General features: G+C 44.9%; 1 protein-coding gene across 1 annotated transcript in view; it reads left to right on the forward strand.

The window, feature by feature from the left end:
- Positions 1 to 25,329, forward strand: part of LOC120050913 (nuclear receptor coactivator 2-like) — a 178,398-nt gene that overhangs the window by 34,884 nt on the left and 118,185 nt on the right. The window contains exon 2 of the mRNA XM_038997439.1: positions 6,342 to 6,422. The gene's annotated coding sequence lies outside the window, so the exon portion shown is untranslated. The remainder of the gene's footprint in view (positions 1 to 6,341; positions 6,423 to 25,329) is intronic.

The raw sequence follows: 25,329 nt of genomic DNA on the forward strand, positions 1-25,329 counted from the left end.
AATGTTCTGATTGGTTGTTCTACAGGTAGTAATGTTAATGTTCTGATTGGTTGTTCTACAGGTAGTAATGTTCTGATTGGTTGGTCTACAGGTAGTAATGTTCTGATTGGTTGGTCTACAGGTAGTAATGTTCTGATTGGTTGTTCTACAGGTAGTAATGATCTGATTGGTTGGTCTACATGTAGTAATGTTCTGATTGGTTGGTCTACAGGTAGTAATGTTCTGATTGGTTGTTCTACAGGTAGTAATGTTCTGATTGGTTGGTCTACAGGTAGTAATGTTCTGATTGGTTGGTCTACAGGTAGTAATGTTCTGATTGGTTGTTCTACAGGTAGTAATGTTCTGATTGGTTGTTCTACAGGTAGTAATGTTCTGATTGGTTGTTCTACAGGTAGTAATGTTAATGTTCTGATTGGTTGTTCTACAGGTAGTAATGTTAATGTTCTGATTGGTTGTTCTACAGGTAGTAATGTTCTGATTGGTTGTTCTACTGGCTGTCTCTCCGGGTGTGGCAGGAAGTTACATATTCTGCATCTAATATGGTACAAAGGGTTGTTCTCCCAGTAGATGTTCTCCTTTTTCTGTTTTGGTTTCAAGATGGTGATATTTGTTTTCAATTTTGGGAAAGAAAATTGCCTGTAAGTCTGTATAGTTCTGTCAGTGTAGGAGAAAATGCATCTCTGTCTCGACCTCTGACGGCAGAGTAGGCACATCCTGTCCTCTGTGGGCAACCAGATTGGTCTGTGCCAGGCTGTGTTCAATGAGTCTGTACATAGTCTGTGTTTTCCTCAGTTTTCTATCAGTCACAGCGGTCAGATAGTCTGCCACCGTGCTACTGTCTGTTTAGAGACAAATAGCAATTGATTTGTTTGGGCCAGATTTGAGTGCTGTCCTGAGGCTTTGTTGGGTTGGTAGGGCTTAGTGAACTGAGCCTCAGAACCAGCTGACTGAGGGGACTCTATGGCCAGAACCAGCTGGCTGAGGGGACTCTATGGCCAGAACCAGCTGGCTGAGGGGACTCTATGGCCAGAACCAGCTGGCTGAGGGGACTCTATGGCCAGAACCAGCTGACTGAGGGGACTCTATGGTATGAACCAGCTGACTGAGGGGACTCTATGGTCAGAAGCAGCTGACTGAGGGGACTCTATGGTCAGAAGCAGCTGACTGAGGGGACTCTATGGTCAGAAGCAGCTGACTGAGGGGACTCTATGGCCAGAACCAGCTGGCTGAGGGGACTCTATGGCCAGAACCAGCTGGCTGAGGGGACTCTATGGCCAGAACCAGCTGGCTGAGGGGACTCTATGGTCAGAACCAGCTGACTGAGGGGACTCTATGGTCAGAACCAGCTGACTGAGGGGACTCTATGGCCAGAACCAGCTGGCTGAGGGGACTCTATGGTCAGAACCAGCTGACTGAGGGGACTCTATGGTCAGAACCAGCTGACTGAGGGGACTCTATGGCCAGAACCAGCTGACTGAGGGGACTCCTCTCTTGACACTTGATGGCTTTGTAATTGTCACTTGTTTCTAAATTATTATAACATTTGGTGAATCTTTTTGTGGATATTAATCCGAATAGGGAAGTGATCTAATTCCTGCCCTGTAGGCGTTGTTTGGAGTTTCTCTGTACCATGGTGATGCTCTAACAGAATTCCGCATGCAATGTTTCAGTCCCATTTGTCAAATGTTTCACTGCCATATAGTGGACCCCACACTGCCGTATAATGGACCCCACACTGCCGTATAGTGGACCCCACACTTCACTGTTATATAGTGGACCCCACACTGCCGTATAGTGGACCCCACACTGCCGTATAATGGACCCCACACTGCCGTATAGTGGACCCCACACTGCCGTATAATGGACCCCACACTTCACTGCCATATAGTGGACCCCACACTGCCGTATAATGGACCCCACACTGCCGTATAGTGGACCCCACACTGCCGTATAGTGGACCCCACACTGCCGTATAGTGAGCTTCTACTTCACTACATACTGTAGTGGGTATAAGAGAGCCTAGTAGTCCTCTGGGACTCCCCTCCAGCTTCTCATCCACTTGGCTGGTGTTAGAAGTTAACACAGACCACAAAGCAAATCGGGGAGAAAAATAGGTTTATTCAAAGAGAACAAATCATAGTTCATATGGCTCCCTAGTGGTGCAGCGGTTTAAGGCATTGCATCTCAGTGCTTGAGGCGTCACTACAATCCCTGGTTCTATTCCAGGCTGTATCACAACCGGCCGTGATTGGGAGTCCCATCGGGCGGCGCACAATTGGCCCAGCGCTGTCCAGGTTAGGGTTTGCCGGATTAGGCTGTCATTGTAAGTAAGAATTTGTTCTTAACTGACTTGCCGAGTTAAATAAAGGTTTAATGTTATTTTATTTTTTTTATTAAAATTGTTGTTAAGCTGGGAAGTAGATGGTCATTCTTCCCTGTTCTCAATGTCTTCTCCACAGAACCAAGACAACAGGATGTCATTTATTACCCAACCCTAGCCTGTGGTTGACCAATTAGAATACCTTGCAATAAAATTGGGCCAATGGCCAAATACCAATTATCCCGTTTCAGGCTCAATGTATAGACAATTCGGACCAATGAGAACTTGCCAGATGTAGCTATGAGTCCCGGACTGAAATTCCTCCCGTGTCTCTGACCCATTAATCATTAGTTCCCCATTACCGAAAAACAACTATTTCCATTGATTGTTAAGCCCCTCTTGACCTTTAGTCCTCTTGACCTTTAGTCCTCTTGACCTTTAGTCCTCTGCGTTGTTTATTTATCTTGACATATTCTTACACCGGGATACAGAAGTGTGTTTAACACCTGATGTAATCTCAACCACACACACGGCTGCCAGGACTGACACACACACACACACACACACACACACACACACACACACACACACACACACACACACACACACACACACACACACACACACACACACACACACACACACACACACACACACACACACACACACACACACACACACACACACACACACACACACACACACACACACACACACACACACACACAGGACTGACTGAGCCTAAACCTTAGATCTTACACTGACTTGGACTTCGACTGTTGTAGTCAAATCAGATGTCATTGCAGTCAACTTTGGAAATAGATTGAATCAGTTTATGTGATAAACTGATTCATTATATTTAAGAGTTTAAGAGCATTTAACAGTCAGTGTTCTGCTGAGGGTTTAAGAGCATTTAACTGTCAGTGTTCTGCTGAGGGTTTAAGAGCATTTAACTGTCAGTGTTCTGCTGAGGGTTTAAGAGCATTTAACTGTCAGTGTTCTGCTGAGGGTTTAAGAGCATTTAACTGTCAGTGTTCTGCTGAGGGTTTAAGAGCATTTAACTGTCAGTGTTCTGCTGAGGGTTTAAGAGCATTTAACAGTCAGTGTTCTGCTGAGGGTTTAAGAGCATTTAACTGTCAGTGTTCTGCTGAGGGTTTAAGAGCATTTAACAGTCAGTGTTCTGCTGAGGGTTTAAGAGCATTTAACAGTCAGTGTTCTGCTGAGGGTTTAAGAGCATTTAACTGTCAGTGTTCTGCTGAGGGTTTAAGAGCATTTAACTGTCAGTGTTCTGCTGAGGGTTTAAGAGCATTTAACTGTCAGTGTTCTGCTGAGGGTTTAAGAGCATTTAACAGTCAGTGTTCTGCTGAGGGTTTAAGAGCATTTAACTGTCAGTGTTCTGCTGAGGGTTTAAGAGCATTTAACTGTCAGTGTTCTGCTGAGGATTTAAGAGCATTTAACTGTCAGTGTTCTGCTGGAGGTTTAAGAGCATTTAACTGTCAGTGTTCTGCTGAGGGTTTAAGAGCATTTAACTGTCAGTGTTCTGCTGAGGGTTTAAGAGCATTTAACTGTCAGTGTTCTGCTGAGGGTTTAAGAGCATTTAACTGTCAGTGTTCTGCTGAGGGTTTAAGAGCATTTAACTGTCAGTGTTCTGCTGAGGGTTTAAGAGCATTTAACTGTCAGTGTTCTGCTGAGGGTTTAAGAGCATTTAACTGTCCCTCAGTGTTCTGCTGAAGGTTTAAGAGCATTTAACTGTCAGTGTTCTGCTGAAGGTTTAAGAGCATTTAACTGTCCCGTCGTGTTCTGCTGAGGGTTTAAGAGCATTTAACTGTCAGTGTTCTGCTGAGGATTTAAGAGCATTTAACTGTCAGTGTTCTGCTGAAGGTTTAAGAGCATTTAACTGTCAGTGTTCTGCTGAGGGTTTAAGAGCATTTAACTGTCAGTGTTCTGCTGAGGGTTTAAGAGCATTTAACTGTCAGTGTTCTGCTGAGGGTTTAAGAGCATTTAACTGTCAGTGTTCTGCTGAGGGTTTAAGAGCATTTAACTGTCCCTCAGTGTTCTGCTGAGGGTTTAAGAGCATTTAACTGTCCCTCAGTGTTCTGCTGAGGGTTTAAGAGCATTTAACTGTCAGTGTTCTGCTGAGGGTTTAAGAGCATTTAACTGTCAGTGTTCTGCTGAGGGTTTAAGAGCATTTAACTGTCCCTCAGTGTTCTGCTGAGGGTTTAAGAGCATTTAACTGTCCCTTAGTGTTCTACTGATGGTTTAAGAGCATTTAACTGTCCCTCAGTGTTCTGCTGAAGGTTTAAGAGCATTTAACTGTCCCTCAGTGTTCTGCTGAGGGTTTAAGAGCATTTAAGTGTCAGTGTTCTGCTGAGGGTTTAAGAGCATTTAACTGTCAGTGTTCTGCTGAAGGTTTAAGAGCATTTAACTGTCAGTGTTCTGCTGAGGGTTTAAGAGCATTTAACTGTCAGTGTTCTGCTGAGGGTTTAAGAGCATTTAACTGTCAGTGTTCTGCTGAGGGTTTAAGAGCATTTAACTGTCAGTGTTCTGCTGAAGGTTTAAGAGCATTTAACTGTCCCTCAGTGTTCTGCTGAGGGTTTAAGAGCATTTAAGTGTCAGTGTTCTGCTGAGGGTTTTAGAGCATTTAACTGTCCCTCAGTGTTCTGCTGAGGGTTTAAGAGCATTTAACTGTCAGTGTTCTGCTGAAGGTTTAAGAGCATTTAACTGTCAGTGTTCTGCTGAAGGTTTAAGAGCATTTAACTGTCAGTGTTCTGCTGAGGGTTTAAGAGCATTTAAGTGTCAGTGTTCTGCTGAGGGTTTAAGAGCATTTAACTGTCAGTGTTCTGCTGAAGGTTTAAGAGCATTTAACTGTCCCTTTGTGTTCTACTGAGTGTTTAAGAGCACTTAACTGTCAGTGTTCTGCTGAGGGTTTAAGAGCATTTAACTGTCAGTGTTCTGCTGAGGGTTTAAGAGCATTTAACTGTCCCTTAGTGTTCTACTGATGGTTTAAGAGCATTTAACTGTCAGTGTTCTGCTGAGGGTTTAAGAGCATTTAACTGTCCCTCAGTGTTCTGCTGAGGGTTTAAGAGCATTTAACTGTCAGTGTTCTGCTGAAGGGTTAAGAGCATTTAACTGTCAGTGTTCTGCTGAGGGTTTAAGAGCATTTAACTGTCAGTGTTCTGCTGAGGGTTTAAGAGCATTTAACTGTCAGTGTTCTGCTGAAGGTTTAAGAGCATTTAACTGTCCCTCAGTGTTCTGCTGAGGGTTTAAGAGCATTTAACTGTCAGTGTTCTGCTGAGGGTTTAAGAGCATTTAACTGTCAGTGTTCTGCTGAGGGTTTAAGAGCATTTAACTGTCAGTGTTCTGCTGAGGGTTTAAGAGCATTTAACTGTCCCTTTGTGTTCTACTGAGTGTTTAAGAGCATTTAACTGTCAGTGTTCTACTGAGGGTTTAAGAGCATTTAACTGTCTGTGTTCTGCTGAGGGTTTAAGAGCATTTAACTGTCAGTGTTCTGCTGAGGGTTTAAGAGCATTTAACTGTCCCTTAGTGTTCTACTGATGGTTTAAGAGCATTTAACTGTCTGTGTTCTGCTGAGGGTTTAAGAGCATTTAACTGTCAGTGTTCTGCTGAGGGTTTAAGAGCATTTAACTGTCCCTCAGTGTTCTCTATCAACCTAATGAACCTGTATTTCAAGTCAAAACTACCATGATGTGAAACCGTGACTGCGTGTTTCTTGCCGGGGGGAGATGAGATGGATGATTCATTCAGCTGAGGCTGTTTGAGTGGTTCAAGTAGTCTACAGTTTGATTAGATAATGGCTTTCTGACAGTCACCAAATTATCAGTGGTGTCGAAAGCTGTGTCTAGTCAGCTGTTCCTTCCCTTTTATCAAATCTTTAGAGTTTCTCAATTAACCTGATTTACCAGAGTTAACACAAGTCAAGAAACGTGTGTGTGTGTGTGTGTGTGTGTGTGTGTGTGTGTGTAACCCCGACTAACAGTGTGTCTTCCTGTCTGGTCACTAGGTAGAAGAGGTGGATGAAGGGTTGCCCTCCCAGCAGCCATGATGCCCTGAAGAGCTGACTGGAGTCTGGTCTAGAACCGAGGTGACATACACACACTGAGACACGCACACACGCGCAGACATACAACGTGACACGCTTACACACACACACACACACACACACACACACACACACACACACATATTCCCTTGAAGAATCCTGGGATGCACAGTGTCCTATTTTTTACTTGTGTGTTTACTGGCAGTCTTAACCTTGTACAAAATTACTGGCCGTTAACTGCTCTGTCTCACACACTTCTGTCGTGGACGTGTTCTCTTTCAGTCGAGTCGGTTCGACATCTCACTATAGGACACGCCCTCTTTTGCGGGTCATTGGTTGAAGGCATGATTGAATAAGGCTAACAGGCAAATCAGAGCTTTATGGATGTAATCACCCCTCCCCCGTGTGTCTATATATCACCCTGCTCTGCTTTCCTCATTCTTCACGAGTCTATTTGGTTACTAGCTCGTTAAGCAGCTTTCTTCAGTGAAACTAGCCCTCAACTTCACTGTTCCTTTCGGTGTGGGTTACCACCGCGGCACGGAGCATTGAGTGGCTTATTGTCTATTTTCAGGAATTCTGCTGACTTCAGCTTCACTTCACAGAGTGAAGTTAGCTTGTTAGCCACGCTATTTGTTGTCAGGTAGCTACAGTACACCTCTTGCCTGCCCTACACACATTTGCCATTGTTAGCTAGCTAGCTCCACTGCTTTAGCATCCCGCTAATATCAGATTCCACACACATTTGAGCTACTTCTACCCGGGGTCTCTAGCTCTCCGTCGGCTCCCATCGTTCGGGGTTAGCTAGCTGAACTTTTGAGTGTCTTGGCTAGTTACGTAAACTCGTACATCGCCTTGGTCCGTACAATTGCCCATATTTTAGCGCCCCAAAAACGTAATACTTCCAGATCAACTGTAATGTCAATACCATTGTAAAGCACAATTTCTCCCCTTTCCAACAGAATCAATAACATGACCTAAACGCTGCCCGTTTCTGCATAATTCAAGCAGGCAATGAGCCCCGTCGGGTCTTTTTAAAAATGGCGGGTGGGGAAGCGAAACTAATGCGTGATAGTGAGAAGGAGAGATGTTGTGTGGAAAAAGTGCTTTTTTTCACTCGATCTGTCCAATATATCACCTTATCGCCTCTAAAATGTAAATAAAACACTATAAAGAGTTTATATAATGTGTGATTACATACCTATTTGAAGGTTTGTGTCGAATTTGAATCGGGTTTTTAGGGCGGTGCTAAAGTGACTTAGAAGTAAACAGCGGCTTTGAGAATGATGATCGCATGCAATGATGACGCAAAAAATGACTAGGTATCCCCCTTTACCCCCGTCACTGTCCATTTCTTGATTTTAAAGGATGAGAGAAGTGCTACACCTGATGGAGAGAGATTGTAAGACAGAAATAGTTGCTTTATGCGTGCTGTACGTTACGACATGACACGTCACGATGTAACGGAGGGTCTGTTTTTTTCAACTTTTCTCCAATACTATAGAGCCATTACCATGTCGATCAACGCTTGAATAGAAACCTAGTTCACACCCCCGATTTTGAAGTCTACACAGTTGCTACAGTCCCATTAGTTTTCTTTGTAGCCTCGTTTGAATGTCGCGGTTGCGCACATTTGTACGGAATGGGGTGAGTTTACGTTAGCTAGCTAGCATGGTAACTGTACAGTAAAGATGCAGTAGCTCTAGCATTTGTACGGAATGGGGTGAGTTTATGTTAGTGGGTTAATGGCATAAACACCCATTTGGTTTGTGTGACTAGCACGAGCTGTTCATTCTTCAGTGTGTTATCCCACCATTTGAGGCACCATTCCTTTTACATTCCCCTGTGAAGAAGGATAACTGAGCAGTTCATTGTACCTCAAGTTAGTTGGTTTACACACCGAGTCGGCACTTGGTATCTCACGCTACGGCTGGTTGATCTGCGTGGACACTCGATCTCAGGCGGCGGAGCACACAGGCCAGCTGTTGTCGCACCTGCCCACTCTAGGCTTCAGGATAAATCACCTGCCCGCTCTAGGCTTCAGGATAAACCACCTGCCCGCTCTAGGCTTCAGGATAAATCACCTGCCCGCTCTAGGCTTCAGGATAAATCACCTGCCCACTCTAGGCTTCAGGATAAATCACCTGCCCGCTCTAGGCTTCAGGATAAATCACCTGCCCGCTCTAGGCTTCAGGATAAACCACCTGCCCGCTCTAGGCTTCAGGATAAACCACCTGCTCGCTCTAGGCTTCAGGATAAACCACCTGCCCGCTCTAGGCTTCAGGATAAACCACCTGCCCGCTCTAGGCTTCAGGATAAACCACCTGCCCGCTCTAGGCTTCAGGATAAACCACCTGCCCGCTCGAGGCTTCAGGATAAATCACCTGCCCGCTCGAGGCTTCAGGATAAATCACCTGCCCGCTCGAGGCTTCAGGATAAACCACCTGCCCGCTCGAGGCTTCAGGATAAATCACCTGCCCGCTCGAGGCTTCAGGATAAATCACCTGCCCGCTCTAGGCTTCAGGATAAATCACCTGCCCGCTCGAGGCTTCAGGATAAATCACCTGCCCGCTCGAGGCTTCAGGATAAATCACCTGCCCGCTCTAGGCTTCAGGATAAACCACCTGCCCGTTCTAGGCTTCAGGATAAACCACCTGCCCGCTCTAGGCTTCAGGATAAACCACCTGCCCGCTCTAGGCTTCAGGATAAACCACCTGCTCGCTCTAGGCTTCAGGATAAAACCACCTGCCCGCTCTAGGCTTCAGGATAAATCACCTGCCCGCTCTAGGCTTCAGGATAAACCACCTGCCCGCTCTAGGCTTCAGGATAAATCACCTGCCCGCTCTAGGCTTCAGGATAAATCACCTGCCCGCTCTAGGCTTCAGGATAAATCACCTGCCCGCTCTAGGCTTCAGGATAAATCACCTGCCCGCTCTAGGCTTCAGGATAAACCACCTGCCCGCTCTAGGCTTCAGGATAAATCACCTGCCCGCTCTAGGCTTCAGGATAAACCACCTGCCCGCTCTAGGCTTCAGGATAAATCACCTGCCCGCTCTAGGCTTCAGGATAAATCACCTGCCCGCTCTAGGCTTCAGGATAAACCACCTGCCCGCTCTAGGCTTCAGGATAAACCACCTGCCCACTCTAGGCTTCAGGATAAACCACCTGCCCACTCTAGGCTTCAGGATAAACCACCTGCCCGCTCTAGGCTTCAGGATAAATCACCTGCCCGCTCTAGGCTTCAGGATAAATCACCTGCCCGCTCTAGGCTTCAGGATAAATCACCTGCCCACTCTAGGCTTCAGGATACATCACCTGCCCGCTCTAGGCTTCAGGATAAATCACCTGCCCACTCTAGGCTTCAGGATAAATCACCTGCCCGCTCTAGGCTTCAGGATAAACCACCTGCCCGCTCGAGGCTTCAGGATAAACCACCTGCCCGCTCTAGGCTTCAGGATAAACCACCTGCCCGCTCTAGGCTTCAGGATAAATCACCTGCCCGCTCTAGGCTTCAGGATAAATCACCTGCCCGCTCTAGGCTTCAGGATAAATCACCTGCCCGCTCTAGGCTTCAGGATAAACCACCTGCCCGCTCTAGGCTTCAGGATAAATCACCTGCCCGCTCTAGGCTTCAGGATAAACCACCTGCCCGCTCTAGGCTTCAGGATAAACCACCTGCCCGCTCTAGGCTTCAGGATAAACCACCTGCCCGCTCTAGGCTTCAGGATAAATCACCTGCCCGCTCTAGGCTTCAGGATAAATCACCTGCCCGCTCTAGGCTTCAGGATAAATCACCTGCCCGCTCTAGGCTTCAGGATAAATCACCTGCCCGCTCTAGGCTTCAGGATAAATCACCTGCCCGCTCTAGGCTTCAGGATAAATCACCTGCCCACTCTAGGCTTCAGGATAAATCAGGCCTAAAGCAACATCAGTCACGTACTGGATGTGTCCGTGGCTTCTTGGGCACATGGTCTCCATGATTGTGGTAGTTCTGCTTGGTCTCCTCCTCATGAGAGACTTCCAGTGTTAGGTGACCTCACTCCGCTTGGACCCGTCTCTCTACTGGCACAGGTGCACACTTCTTAATTATTATTATTATTGTTGTTTTTTCAAATGTAACCTTTATTTAACTAGGCACGTCAGTTTAAGAACAAATTCTTATTTACAATGACGTCCTATACCGGCCAATCCCGGACGACACTGGACCAATTGTGCGCCGCCCTACGGCCAGTTGCGATGCAGCCTGGAACCGAAACCAGGGATTGTAGTGATGCCTCTTGCACTGAGATGCAGTGCCTTAGACCGCTGCGCCACTCGGGAGCCACTTCTCTCTGTCTATTGGCACTTCCAATGCTGGAGAGACCCATCTCTCTTGACGCGAGACTTCCCGACTGGGAGAGTCTTCACGCGCAGAGTAGTGACGTGTTGCATCACTACAGGGATGGGGGCAGTCCACGAAGGGCGTATGGTGAACTTGTTCGACGGCTAGTTGGGCTTCGTAACGCCTGGATGTTGCTGTGCCCTCCCTGGTGCACACAGTCCTTGGTGCTGGAGATTATTTATTTATTATGGATCCCCATTGGCTGCTGCCAAAGCATCAGCTACTCTTCCTGGGGTTTATTATGGATCCCCATTGGCGGCTTCCATAGCAGCAGCTACTCTTCCTGGGGTCCAGCAAAATGAAGGCAGTTTATACCATTTTAAAAACATTACAATACATTGGCAGATTTCACAACACACTGTGTGCCCTCAGGCCCCTACTCCACCACTACCACATCAAATCAAATGTTTATTTGTCACATACACATTGGTAGCAGATGTTAATGCGAGTGTAGAGAACTACTACTAAATCCATGTGTAGGTATAGTGAGTAGAATGGAGGAGTTGTATTACTATGTACCACAGCAGGCTTCTCAGAAAACGGGCTATTGGCAATCAGGGCGTTCTGTAAGTGTCCCCACAGTGCGATGTCGAACCGAGTTCTCTGAAGGAGATGAGGGAGAAATCTCACCAGATTGATCCTCTTGCATGACTCGTGTAAAGAGGTAGTTCGTAGAATGAGGAAACCAGAGCGGTGCAGGGTGTTATGTAGACTTGTGGGGCGTTCACCTACAATGCTCTGATTTGGCCTGTTAGGCGTGAATTTGAATAAGGCTTCAACCAATAACCCCGCAAAAAAGAGGGCGTGTCCTATAGTGAGACGTCTCCTTCAGAGAACCACGGTTACATACCGTAACCCAAATATGTTCTATTTTATCAGACACTGACAGAAAGGACGGAAGTCAATTTATTATCTAACGTTCGATTTAGATATTTAACCTCTTACCTCTAATCTGATTGTTATGAAGACATTGCCTCTCTCTGCTCTGTGCTTCAGATGAATGGGTGACTGGATTGTTGTGGAGAGGTGCTTCGTAATGAGAGTAAATAAATGTTGCTGTCCCCCTTTTATTCTCTCTCTCTCACTCTCTTTAGCGTTAATGCTTTGTGAGAAGATAGGATCAGAGAGACCGGTAGGGAAAACAACAATGCCATTTATCAAATGGTTTCTTTCTCCCAGGTCTCTCTCGTCATCTCCCCCCTCACTCCTTCCATTCACACAGTCCTGTAGCATCCGCGTCATCTGATCACTTCTGTATTGAGCGAGTAGCTGGTACTTCCTGCTTTAGTTTTCGCTTGTAAGCAAGAATCAGGAGGTTTGAATTATGGTCAGATTTTTCGCCAAATGAGCCCTGGTCAATGCTGCATTTCAAATGGCATCCTATGGGCCCTGGTCAATGCTGCATTTCAAATGGCATCCTATGGGCCCTGGTCAATGCTGCATTTCAAATGGCATCCTATGGGCCCTGGTCAATGCTGTATCTCAAATGGAACTGTGTAGGCCCTGGTCAATGCTGTATCTCAAATGGAACTGTGTAGGCCCTGGTCAATGCTGTATCTCAAATGGAACTGTGTAGGCCCTGGTCAATGCTGTATCTCAAATGGAACTGTGTAGGCCCTGGTCAATGCTGTATCTCAAATGGAACTGTGTAGGCCCTGGTCAATGCTGTATCTCAAATGGAACTGTGTAGGCCCTGGTCAATGCTGTATCTCAAATGGAACTGTGTAGGCCCTGGTCAAAAGTTGCGCACTATACAGTGCCTTCTGAAAGTATTCAGACCCCTTGACTTTTTTCCCACATTTTGTTACGTTACAGACTTATTCTGAAATGTATTAAATGTTTTTTCCCCCTGATCAATCTACATACAATACCCCATAATGACAAAGCAAAAACAGGGTTTTATAATTATTTGCTCATTTAAAAAAATCATAACTGAAATATCACATTTACGTAAGTATTCAGACCCTTTACTCAGTACTTTGTTGAAGCACCTTTGGCAGCGATTACAGCCTCGAGTCTTCTTGGGTATGATGCTACAAGCTTGGCACACCTGTATTTGGAGAGTTTCTCCCATTCTTTTCTACAGATCCTCTCAATCTCTGTCAGGTTGGATGGGGAGTATCGCTGCAAGCTATTTTCAGGTCTCTCCAGAGATGTTTGATCGGGTTGAAGTCCGGGCTCTGGTTGGGCCACTCAAGGACACTCAGAGACTTTTCCCGAAGTCACTCCTACGTTGTCTTGGCTGTGTGCTCAGGGTCATTGTCCTATTGGAAGGTGAACCTTCGCCCCAGTCTAAAGTCCTGAGCGCTCTGGAGCAGTTTTCATCAAGGATCTCTTTGTACTTTGCTCCATTCATCTTTCCCTCAATCCTGACTAGTCTCCCAGTTCCTGCTACTGAAAAGTAAGTCAATCTTGCTTTCATCAGACCAGACAATCTTGTTTCTCATGGTCTGAGAGTCAATTAGGTGCCTTTTGGCAAACTCCAAGTGGGCCGTCATGTGCCTTTTACTGAGGAGTGGCTTCCATCTGGCCACTCTACCATAAAGGCCTGATTAGTGGAGTGCTGCAGAGATGGTTGTCCTTCTGGAAGGTTCTCCCATCTCCACAGAGGAACTCTAGAGTTCTTTCAGACTTACCATCGAGTTCTTGGTCACCTCCCTAACCAAGGCCCTTCTCCCCAGATTACTCAGTTTGGCTGGGTGGCCAGCTCTAGGAAGAGTCTTGGTGGTTCCAAACTTCTTCCATTTAAGAATGATGGAGGCCACTGTGTTCTTGGGGACCTTCAATGCTGCAGAAATGTTTTTGGTAGCCTTCCCCAGATCTGTGCCTCGACACAATCCTGTCTCGGAGCTCTACGGACAATTCCTGTCAACTGCACTGGACATTATATAGACAGGTGTGTGCCTTTCCAAATCATGTCCATTCAATTGAATTTACCACAGGTGGACTCCAATCAATTTGTAGAAACATGTCAAGGATGATCAATGGAAACAGGATGCACCTGAGCTCAATTTCGAGTCTAATTTCAAAGGGTCTGAATACTTATGTCAATTTCAAAAAGCCTGCTTCCACTTTGTCATTTTGGGGTATTGTGTGTATATTAATGATGCTGTAACGATAAAACAAAATGTGTAAAAAGTCAAGGGGTCTGAATACTTTCCGAAGGCACTGTATATTATAGGGTGCCATTAGGGATCCAGAGTTAAAGGGTAGTCCTGCTAATTTTCAACCTCATATTCGTTATCTCCAGCACCATACCGATGTCTCCATACGTGAAAACGAGAGAGAGGCCCTGCTAACCCCCGTGACAGATCTCGCTCCGTGAAAATAAATGCCCCATGATGCAATTCCCCCACGTCCTAACAGAGAATTCCTCCCTCCGTACTGACTCCCCATATGGAGCAGAAGAAGCCAATCGGGGTCATTGTGACATGGCTGAATATATTCTTCTACAGTGTAGAGGGACACGTCCCAATTGGGACCACAATTTAGGGCACTACTTTTGACCAGGGCCCATAGGGCTGAAGCCAATGTTTCTAGGCTCTTATTACAGTAGACTAAGACTTCCAATGCGTCCCCTTCTAACTCTCTAACTGGTGTTTTTTGATATTCCATGTAGATGAATGCACAGTCATGGCCCGTGGAGGCTAGTGGAGCCCCATAAGCACTGGGTGTGTCTCTGTAGACCTAAGCCCACTAACCCACATGATTATAGGCATGCTACGCTGGCACATGCCCCCTTGGCAGACTTGAGACAAAGCCATAGTCTACCAAAGGCACCCTATTCGCTATGGGACCTAGTCTAAAGTAGTGCACTATATAGGGAATAGGGTGCCATTTTGGACTGTCTGGCAGTGAGAGGCGGTTTGGTGTGTTGTAATATGACTGAAATGGGTGATTCAGTGTTTTGAAGAGCCCTTACACATACACACTGTCACGAACCGGCTCGAAGCCCGTAACAACAAGGGAGACAACGTGGAGATAAGGACTAACAGAAATATATTTATTAACTGAGGTAACCTATATACAATGAACTATGGTGGGTGTGTGTAGTCAGTAATCAGTAGTGTAAGTGAGTGGTTGCGTGTATATATGTGATAACGAGGAATGTTGAAAGGTGCCAAAACAAGCAAACAAACCAGCCATAAAAATGCCACAACCAAAACATATCAGTGTCTGCATGGAGAGAGTCTCCTCAATGAATGGGGAAGAGGTGTATTTATCCCGGGACACACCTGAGCCCAGGGGTGTCCCATTTCGCTGACGACCCTCCCGGTTCCGCCCCGACGTCCTAATAAGGAAAACAAGAGCAAAGAGAAAGAATACGGCAGACAGAGTGGGAGGGTCGTCACACACACACACACACACACACACACACACACACACACACACACACACACACACACACACACACCCACACACACACACACACACACAGACACACAGACACACACACACACACACACCACTCGTTCATCACAACATACCCCCCCCCACCCTCAAAGCGCTGTCTCTCTATGTTGTTATGGCAACTGGTTAGAAAATGTCAAACATGATTATTAAGGATCCAGTGTTTTAATGGTGTGCTACTTTAAAAGCAGTGTGTGGTTATGCTTTCCCCTGTGGAACAACCACTCTCACTTGAGTTCTAGAGTTGTCCCTGTATGTGTTCTTAGCAGAGTTCTAGAGTTGTCCCTGTATGTGTTCTTTAGGATAGTTCTAGAGTTGTCCCTGTATGTGTTCTTAGGAGAGTTCTAGAGTTGTCCCTGTATGTGTTCTTTAGGATAGTTCTAGAGTTGTCCCTGTATGTGTTCTTAGGAGAGTTCTAGAGTTGTCCCTGTATGTGTTCTTAGCAGAGTTCTAGAGTTGTCCCTGTATGTGTTCTTAGGAGAGTTCTAGAGTTGTCCCTGTATGTGTTCTTTAGGAGAGTTCTAGAGTTGTCCCTGTATGTGTTCTTAGCAGAGTTCTAGAGTTGTCCCTGTATGTGTTCTTAGCAGAGTTCTAGAGTTGTCCCTGTATGTGTTCTTTAGGATAGTTCTAGAGTTGTCCCTGTATGTGTTCTTTAGGATAGTTCTAGAGTTGTCCCTGTATGTGTTCTTAGCAGAGTTCTAGAGTTGTCCCTGTATGTGTTCTTTAGGAGAGTTCTAGAGTTGTCCCTGTATGTGTTCTTTAGGAGAGTTCTAGAGTTGTCCCTGTATGTGTTCTTAGCAGAGTTCTAGAGTTGTCCCTGTATGTGTTCTTAGCAGAGTTCTAGAGTTGTCCCTGTATGTGTTCTTTAGGATAGTTCTAGAGTTGTCCCTGTATGTGTTCTTTAGGATAGTTCTAGAGTTGTCCCTGTATGTGTTCTTAGCAGAGTTCTAGAGTTGTCCCTGTATGTGTTCTTTAGGAGAGTTCTAGAGTTGTCCCTGTATGTGTTCTTTAGGATAGTTCTAGAGTTGTCCCTGTATGTGTTCTTTAGGAGAGTTCTAGAGTTGTCCCTGTATGTGTTCTTTAGGATAGTTCTAGAGTTGTCCCTGTATGTGTTCTTAGCAGAGTTCTAGAGTTGTCCCTGTATGTGTTCTTAGCAGAGTTCTAGAGTTGTCCCTGTATGTGTTCTTAGCAGAGTTCTAGAGTTGTCCCTGTATGTGTTCTTTAGGATAGTTCTAGAGTTGTCCCTGTATGTGTTCTTAGCAGAGTTCTAGAGTTGTCCCTGTATGTGTTCTTTAGGAGAGTTCTAGAGTTGTCCCTGTATGTGTTCTTAGCAGAGTTCTAGAGTTGTCCCTGTATGTGTTCTTTAGGAGAGTTCTAGAGTTGTCCCTGTATGTGTTCTTAGGAGAGTTCTAGAGTTGTCCCTGTATGTGTTCTTAGCAGAGTTCTAGAGTTGTCCCTGTATGTGTTCTTAGCAGAGTTCTAGAGTTGTCCCTGTATGTGTTCTTAGCAGAGTTCTAGAGTTGTCCCTGTATGTGTTCTTTAGGAGAGTTCTAGAGTTGTCCCTGTATGTGTTCTTAGGAGAATTCTAGAGTTGTCCCTGTATGTGTTCTTTAGGAGAGTTCTAGAGTTGTCCCTGTATGTGTTCTTAGCAGAGTTCTAGAGTTGTCCCTGTATGTGTTCTTAGCAGAGTTCTAGAGTTGTCCCTGTATGTGTTCTTTAGGAGAGTTCTAGAGTTGTCCCTGTATGTGTTCTTTAGGAGAGTTCTAGAGTTGTCCCTGTATGTGTTCTTAGCAGAGTTCTAGAGTTGTCCCTGTATGTGTTCTTTAGGATAGTTCTAGAGTTGTCCCTGTATGTGTTCTTAGCAGAGTTCTAGAGTTGTCCCTGTATGTGTTCTGAGGAGAGTTCTAGAGTTGTCCCTGTATGTGTTCTTAGCAGAGTTCTAGAGTTGTCCCTGTATGTGTTCTTTAGGAGAGTTCTAGAGTTGTCCCTGTATGTGTTCTTAGCAGAGTTCTAGAGTTGTCCCTGTATGTGTTCTTTATGATAGTTCTAGAGTTGTCCCTGTATGTGTTCTTTAGGAGAGTTCTAGAGTTGTCCCTGTATGTGTTCTTTAGGAGAGTTCTAGAGTTGTCCCTGTATGTGTTCTTAGCAGAGTTCTAGAGTTGTCCCTGTATGTGTTCTTAGCAGAGTTCTAGAGTTGTCCCTGTATGTGTTCTTAGCAGAGTTCTAGAGTTGTCCCTGTATGTGTTCTTTAGGATAGTTCTAGAGTTGTCCCTGTATGTGTTCTGAGGAGAGTTCTAGAGTTGTCCCTGTATGTGTTCTTAGCAGAGTTCTAGAGTTGTCCCTGTATGTGTTCTTTAGGAGAGTTCTAGAGTTGTCCCTGTATGTGTTCTTAGCAGAGTTCTAGAGTTGTCCCTGTATGTGTTCTTAGCAGAGTTCTAGAGTTGCTCCTGTATGTGTTCTTTAGGATAGTTCTAGAGTTGTCCCTGTATGTGTTCTTAGCAGAGTTCTAGAGTTGTCCCTGTATGTGTTCTTTAGGAGAGTTCTAGAGTTGTCCCTGTATGTGTTCTTAGCAGAGTTCTAGAGTTGTCCCTGTATGTGTTCTTTAGGAGAGTTCTAGAGTTGTCCCTGTATGTGTTCTTAGCAGAGTTCTAGAGTTGTCCCTGTATGTGTTCTTTAGGAGAGTTCTAGAGTTGTCCCTGTATGTGTTCTTAGCAGAGTTCTAGAGTTGTCCCTGTATGTGTTCTTCGCAGAGTTCTAGAGTTGTCCCTGTATGTGTTCTTAGGAGAATTCTAGAGTTGTCCCTGTATGTGTTCTTAGCAGAGTTCTAGAGTTGTCCCTGTATGTGTTCTTTAGGAGAGTTCTAGAGTTGTCCCTGTATGTGTTCTTAGCAGAGTTCTAGAGTTGTCCCTGTATGTGTTCTTCGCAGAGTTCTAGAGTTGTCCCTGTATGTGTTCTTAGGAGAATTCTAGAGTTGTCCCTGTATGTGTTCTTAGCAGAGTTCTAGAGTTGTCCCTGTATGTGTACTTTAGCAGAGTTCTAGAGTTGTCCCTGTATGTGTTCTGAGGAGAGTTCTAGAGTTGTCCCTGTATGTGTTCTTAGCAGAGTTCTAGAGTTGTCCCTGTATGTGTTCTTTAGGAGAGTTCTAGAGTTGTCCCTGTATGTGTTCTTAGCAGAGTTCTAGAGTTGTCCCTGTATGTGTTCTTTATGATAGTTCTAGAGTTGTCCCTGTATGTGTTCTTTAGGAGAGTTCTAGAGTTGTCCCTGTATGTGTTCTTTAGGAGAGTTCTAGAGTTGTCCCTGTATGTGTTCTTTAGGAGAGTTCTAGAGTTGTCCCTGTATGTGTTCTTAGCAGAGTTCTAGAGTTGTCCCTGTATGTGTTCTTAGCAGAGTTCTAGAGTTGTCCCTGTATGTGTTCTTAGCAGAGTTCTAGAGTTGTCCCTGTATGTGTTCTTTAGGATAGTTCTAGAGTTGTCCCTGTATGTGTTCTGAGGAGAGTTCTAGAGTTGTCCCTGTATGTGTTCTTAGCAGAGTTCTAGAGTTGTCCCTGTATGTGTTCTTTAGGAGAGTTCTAGAGTTGTCCCTGTATGTGTTCTTAGCAGAGTTCTAGAGTTGTCCCTGTATGTGTTCTTAGCAGAGTTCTAGAGTTGTCCCTGTATGTGTTCTTTAGGATAGTTCTAGAGTTGTCCCTGTATGTGTTCTTAGCAGAGTTCTAGAGTTGTCCCTGTATGTGTTCTTTAGGAGAGTTCTAGAGTTGTCCCTGTATGTGTTCTTAGCAGAGTTCTAGAGTTGTCCCTGTATGTGTTCTTTAGGAGAGTTCTAGAGTTGTCCCTGTATGTGTTCTTTAGGAAAGTTCTAGAGTTGTCCCTGTATGTGTTCTTTAGGATAGTTCTAGAGTTGTCCCTGTATGTGTTCTTAGCAGAGTTCTAGAGTTGTCCCTGTATGTGTTCTTTAGGATAGTTCTAGAGTTGTCCCTGTATGTGTTCTTTAGGATAGTTCTAGAGTTGTCCCTGTATGTGTTCTTAGCAGAGTTCTAGAGTTGTCCCTGTATGTGTTCTTTAGGATAGTTCTAGAGTTGTCCCTGTATGTGTTCTTTAGGATAGTTCTAGAGTTGTCCCTGTATGTGTTCTTAGCAGAGTTCTAGAGTTGTCCCTGTATGTGTTCTTTAGGATAGTTCTAGAGTTGTCCCTGTATGTGTTCTTAGCAGAGTTCTAGAGTTGTCCCTGTATGTGTTCTTAGCAGAGTTCTAGAGTTGTCCCTGTATGTGTTCTTAGCAGAGTTCTAGAGTTGTCCCTGTATGTGTTCTTAGCAGAGTTCTAGAGTTGTCCCTGTATGTGTTCTTAGCAGAGTTCTAGAGTTGTCCCTGTATGTGTTCTTTAGGAGAGTTCTAGAAAGTTGTCCCTGTATGTGTTCTTTAGGATAGTTCTAGAGTTGTCCCTGTATGTGTTCTTTAGGAGAGTTCTAGAGTTGTCCCTGTATGTGTTCTTAGCAGAGTTCTAGAGTTGTCCCTGTATGTGTTCTTTAGGAGAGTTCTAGAGTTGTCCCTGTATGTGTTCTTAGCAGAGTTCTAGAGTTGTCCCTGTATGTGTTCTTTAGGAGAGTTCTAGAGTTGTCCCTGTATGTGTTCTTTAGGAGAGTTCTAGAGTTGTCCCTGTATGTGTTCTTTAGGAGAGTTCTAGAGTTGTCCCTATATGTGTTCCTTATGAGAGTTCTAGAGTTGTCCCTGTATGTGTTCTTTAGGAGAGTTCTAGAGTTGTCCCTATATGTGTTCTTTAGGAGAGTTCTAGAGTTGTCCCTGAATTCTGAGCAGGCCACACACATACCTACCTAGCTACCGACACCTCCAACCACTTCACTCCAGAGCAGCATGCCACTCAGTCAATTGATTTTCATAACTTCTGAAGTGCCTGTCTGACTGATTGTGTGACTGTGACATATTTCTCTGTGTGCTTCTCAGTTTACTTATTATTCTGTAGTGGTGTAGTGGATCCTATATATGTTGACTGAATGGTTATTATTCTGAAGTGTGACGTATCCTACAGTTGACGTCGGAAGTTTACATACACTTAGGTTGGAGTCATTAAAACTCGTTTTTCAACCACTCCACACATTTCTTGTGAACAAACTATAGTTTTGGCAAGTCGGTTAGGACATATACTTTGTGCATGGCACAAGTCATTTTCCAATTAAATGTTTACAGAAAGATTATTTCACTTATAATTCACTGTATCACAATTCCAGTGGGTCAGAAGTTTACATAAACTCAGTTGACTGTGCCTTTAAACAGCTTGGAAAATTCCAGAAAATGATGTCATGGCTTTAGAAGCTTCTGATAGGCTAATTGCCATCATTTGAGTCAATTCGAGGTGTACCTGTGGATGTATTTCAAGGCCTACCTTCAAACTCTGTGCCTCTTTGCTTGACATCATGGGAAAATCAAAAGAAATCCGCCAAGACCTCAGAAAAACAATTGTAGACCTCCACAAGTTGGTTTATCCTTGTGAACAATTTCCAAACGCCTGAAGGTACCACGTTCATCTGTACAAACAATAGTACGCAAGTATAAACACCATGGGACCACGCAGCCGTCATACCGCTCAGGAAGGAGATGCGTTCTGTCTCCTCGAGCTGAACGTACTTTGGTGTGAAAAGTGCATTATCAATCCCAGAACAACATTCATTGAGGAGACTCTCTCCATGCAGACACACTGTTGGATTTTGGTTGTGGCATTTTTATGGCTGGTTTGTTTGCTTGTTTTGGCATCTTTCAACATTCCTCGTTATCACATCTATACACGCAACCACTCACTTACACTACTGATTACTGACTACACACACACCATAGTTCATTGTATATAGGTTACCTCAGTTAATAAATATATTTCTGTTAGTCCTTGTCTCCACGTTGTCTCCCTTGTTGTTACGGGCTTCGAGCCGGTTCGTGACAGTGTGTATGTGTAAAGGGTTTTAGCTAATGTCGTTCGATTCCGATATGCTCGCCGATATATTGTGCATCGCTAGTTCTTGCTATTAAGACAAGTCTTCCAGGTTGTGAGGCAGCAAAGTGTCCCCAAACCATCACGCTCCCTCCACTGTTGGACGACATGGGTTCTGTTATGTCTGGCGAAAACCAAACACTCCATTCCACATTTAAGAACCTTGTACCAAAGGTCAAGCGTGGTGGCGAGGAGAAAAGTGGAGAGAATGCCTCTCCTTGTAATTGTGGTGTTACGGCGACATTCTACGTTTGTGCAGGATCCCAGGATGTCAGGTTACTACATCAAAACCGGCCACTAGGGTCAAACAACCCCACAGAACATCTCCTGGGCTTCCCTTTTCATTCTCCTGGGCTTCCCTTTTCATTCTCCTGGGCTTCCCTTTTCATTCTCCTGGGCTTCCATTTTCATTCTCCTGGGCTTCCCTTTTCATTCTCCTGGGCTTCCCTTTTCATTCTCCTGGGCTTCCCTTTTCATTCTCCTGGGCTTCCCTTTTCATTCTCCTGGGCTTCCCTTTTCATTCTCCTGGGCTTCCCTTTTCATTCTCCTGGGCTTCCCTTTTCATTCTCCTGGGCTTCCCTTTTCATTCTCCTGGGCTTCCCTTTTCTTTCTCCTGGGCTTCCCTTTTCTTTCTCCTTTATCTTCTGGGCTTCCCTTTTCATTCTTCTGGGCTTCCCTTTTCATTCTCCTTTATCTTCTGGGCTTCCCTTTTCATTCTTCTGGGCTTCCCTTTTCATTCTTCTGGGCTTCCCTTTTCATTCTCCCGGGCTTCCCTTTTCATTCTCCTGGTCTTCCCTTTTCATTATCCTGGGCTTCCCTTTTCATTCTCCTGGGCTTCCCTTTTCTTTCTCCTTTATCTTCTGGGCTTCCCTTTTCATTCTCCTGGGCTTCCCTTTTCATTCTCCTGGGCTTCCCTTTTCTTTCTCCTGGGCTTCCCTTTTCTTTCTCCTTTATCTTCTGGGCTTCCCTTTTCATTCTTCTGGGCTTCCCTTTTCATTCTCCTTTATCTTCTGGGCTTCCCTTTTCATTCTTCTGGGCTTCCCTTTTCATTCTTCTGGGCTTCCCTTTTCATTCTCCCGGGCTTCCCTTTTCATTCTCCTGGTCTTCCCTTTTCATTATCCTGGGCTTCCCTTTTCATTCTCCTGGGCTTCCCTTTTCTTTCTCCTTTATCTTCTGGGCTTCCCTTTTCATTCTTCTGGGCTTCCCTTTTCATTCTCCTTTATCTTCTGGGCTTCCCTTTTCATTCTTCTGGGCTTCCCTTTTCATTCTTCTGGGCTTCCCTTTTCATTCTCCCGGGCTTCCCTTTTCATTCTCCTGGTCTTCCCTTTTCATTATCCTGGGCTTCCCTTTTCTTTCTCCTTTATCTTCTGGGCTTCCCTTTTCATTCTCCTGGTCTTCCCTTTTCTTTCTCCTTTATCTTCTGGGCTTCCCTTTTCATTCTCCTGGGCTTCCCTTTTCTTTCTCCTTTATCTTCTGGGCTTCCCTTTTCATTCTCCTGGGCTTCCCTTTTCTTTCTCCTTTATCTCCTGGGCTTCCTTTTTCTTTCTTCTCAGTTTCCTTTTTCTATCTCCTGGGCTTCCCTTTTCTATCTCCTGGGCTTCCCTTTTCTATCTCCTGGGCTTCCCTTTTCTATCTCCTGGGCTTCCCTTTTCTATCTCCTGGGCTTCCCTTTTCTATCTCCTGGGCTTCCCTTTTCTATCTCCTGGGCTTCCCTTTTCTTTCTCATGGGCTTCCCTTTTCTTTCTCCTGGGCTTCCCTTTTTATTTTTCCCTGGCTACCATTTATGGCAAAGCCTCTTCCACCAATCCCATTCCAGCGACAAAGAAGCAGGCATTAGACAATACGTGATCATTATTCCCATTCTGCCTTAATGCCTACTTTCACTATCTTTGCCTCCATCTTCTCTGTTTTTCCTTAAAGTGGGCTGCAGGCTAAAGCAAAAATAAAATATATTTAGCTAAATTAATTAGATGATGCCAAACTAAGTAGTGCTCAGAGCAGAGCCAGTACTGTGTGTGTGTGTGTGTGTGTGTGTGTGTGTGTGTGTGTGTGTGTGTGTGTGTGTGTGTGTGTGTGTGTGTGTGTGTGTGTGTGTGTGTGTGTGTCCCAGTCTATAAACACCATCAGAAATCAAATAAACCTCTAAGTTACATGAGATGACCTGTACAGTAGTTTTATTTTATAGTTTAAAGTGTTGTGGTTTGGTTGAATGAATTTTAAATTTCAGCCCACCACCCAAAACACATGTAATTTGGCCACGACTGCACTGTTGTGCAGTCGTGGCCAAAAGTTTTGAGAATGACACAAAGATTAATTTTCACAAAGTCTGCTGCCTCAGTTTGTATGATGGCAATTTGCATATACTCCAGAATGTTATAAAGAGTGATCAGATGAATTGCAAAGTCCCTCTTTGCCATGCAAATGAACTGCATCCCCCCAAAAACATTTCCACTGCATTTCAGCCCTTCCACAAAAGGACCAGCTGACATCATGTCAGTGATTCTCTCGTTAACACAGGTGTGAGTGTTGACGAGGACAAGGCTGGAGATCACTCTGTCATGCTGATTGAGTTCGAATAACAGACTGGAAGCTTCAAAAGGAGGGTGGTGCTTGGAATCATTGTTCTTCCTCTGTCAACCATGGTTACCTGCAAGGAAACACGTGCCGTCATCATTGCTTTGCACAAAAAGGGCTTCACAGGCAAGGATATTGCTGCCAGTAAGATTGCACCTAAATCAACCATTTATCAGATCATCAAGAACTTCAAGGAGAGTGGATCAATTATTGTGAAGAAGGCTTCAGGGCACCCAAGAAAGTCCAGCAAGCGCCAGGACCGTCTCCTAAAGTTGATTCAGCTGCGGGATCGGGGCACCACCAGTACAGAGCTTGCTCAGGCAGGTGTGAGTGCATCTGCACGCACAGTGAGGCGAAGACTTTTGGAGGATGGCCTGGTGTCAAGAATGGCAGCAAAGAAGCCAGTTATCTCCAGGAAAAACATCAGGGACAGACTGATATTCTGCAAAAAGTACAGGGATTGGACTGCTGAGGAGTAAAGTAATTTTCTATGATGAATCCCCTTTCCGATTGTTTGGGGCATCCGGAAAAAAGCTTGTCCGGAGAAGACAAGGTAAGCGCTACCATCAGTCCTGTGTCATGCCAACAGTAAAGCATCCTGAGACCATTCATGTGTCGGGTTGCTTCTCAGCCAAGGGAGTGGGCTCACTCACAATTTTGCCTAAGAACACAGCCATGAATAAAGAATGGTACCAACACATCCTCCGAGAGCAACTTCTCCCAACCATCCAGGAACAGTTTGGTGACGAATAATGCCTTTTCCAGCATGATGGAGCACCTTGCCATAAGGCAAAAGTGAAAACTAAGTGGCTCGGGGAACAAAACATTGATATTTTGGGTCCATGGCAAGGAAACTCCCCAGACCTTAATCCCATTGAGAACTGGTGGTCAATCCTCAAGAGGCGGGTGGACAAACAAAAACCCACAAATTCTGACAAACTCCAAGCATTGATTATGCAAGAATGGGCTGCCATCAGTCAGGATGTGACCCAGAAGTTAATTGACAGCATGCCAGGGCGGATTGCAGAGGTCTTGAAAAAGAAGGGTCAACACTGCAAATATTGACTCTTTGCATCAACTTCATGTAATTGTCAATAAAAGCCTTTTGACACTGAAATGCTTGTAATTATACTTCAGTATTCCATAGTAACATCTGACAAAAATATCTAAAGACACTGAAGCAGCAAACTTTGTGAAAATTCATATTTGTGTCATTCTCAAAACTTTTGGCCTCGACTGTACTGTCCAATGACATGACTGCTGTATAAAATAGGCTGAACCCTGTTCTCACGACTTAGCCTATAGATAATTCAAATCAAATCAAATGTTATTTGTCATATGCATATGCATATATGCATAGATAATAACAGAGAGTAGCAGCAGCGGGGGGGGGGGCAATGCAAATAGTCTGGGTAGCCATTTGATTAGCTGTTCAGGAGTCTTATGGTTTGGGGGTAGAAGCTATTTTAGGAGCCTCTTGGACCTAGACTTGGTGCTCCGGTACCGCTTGCCATGCGGTCTATGACTAGGGTGGCTGGAGTCTTTGACAATTTTTAGGGCCTTACTCTGACACCGCCTGGTATAGAGGTCC

Source organism: Salvelinus namaycush, chromosome 7, assembly GCF_016432855.1.
Source record: "Salvelinus namaycush isolate Seneca chromosome 7, SaNama_1.0, whole genome shotgun sequence".
NCBI lineage: Eukaryota > Metazoa > Chordata > Actinopteri > Salmoniformes > Salmonidae > Salvelinus > Salvelinus namaycush.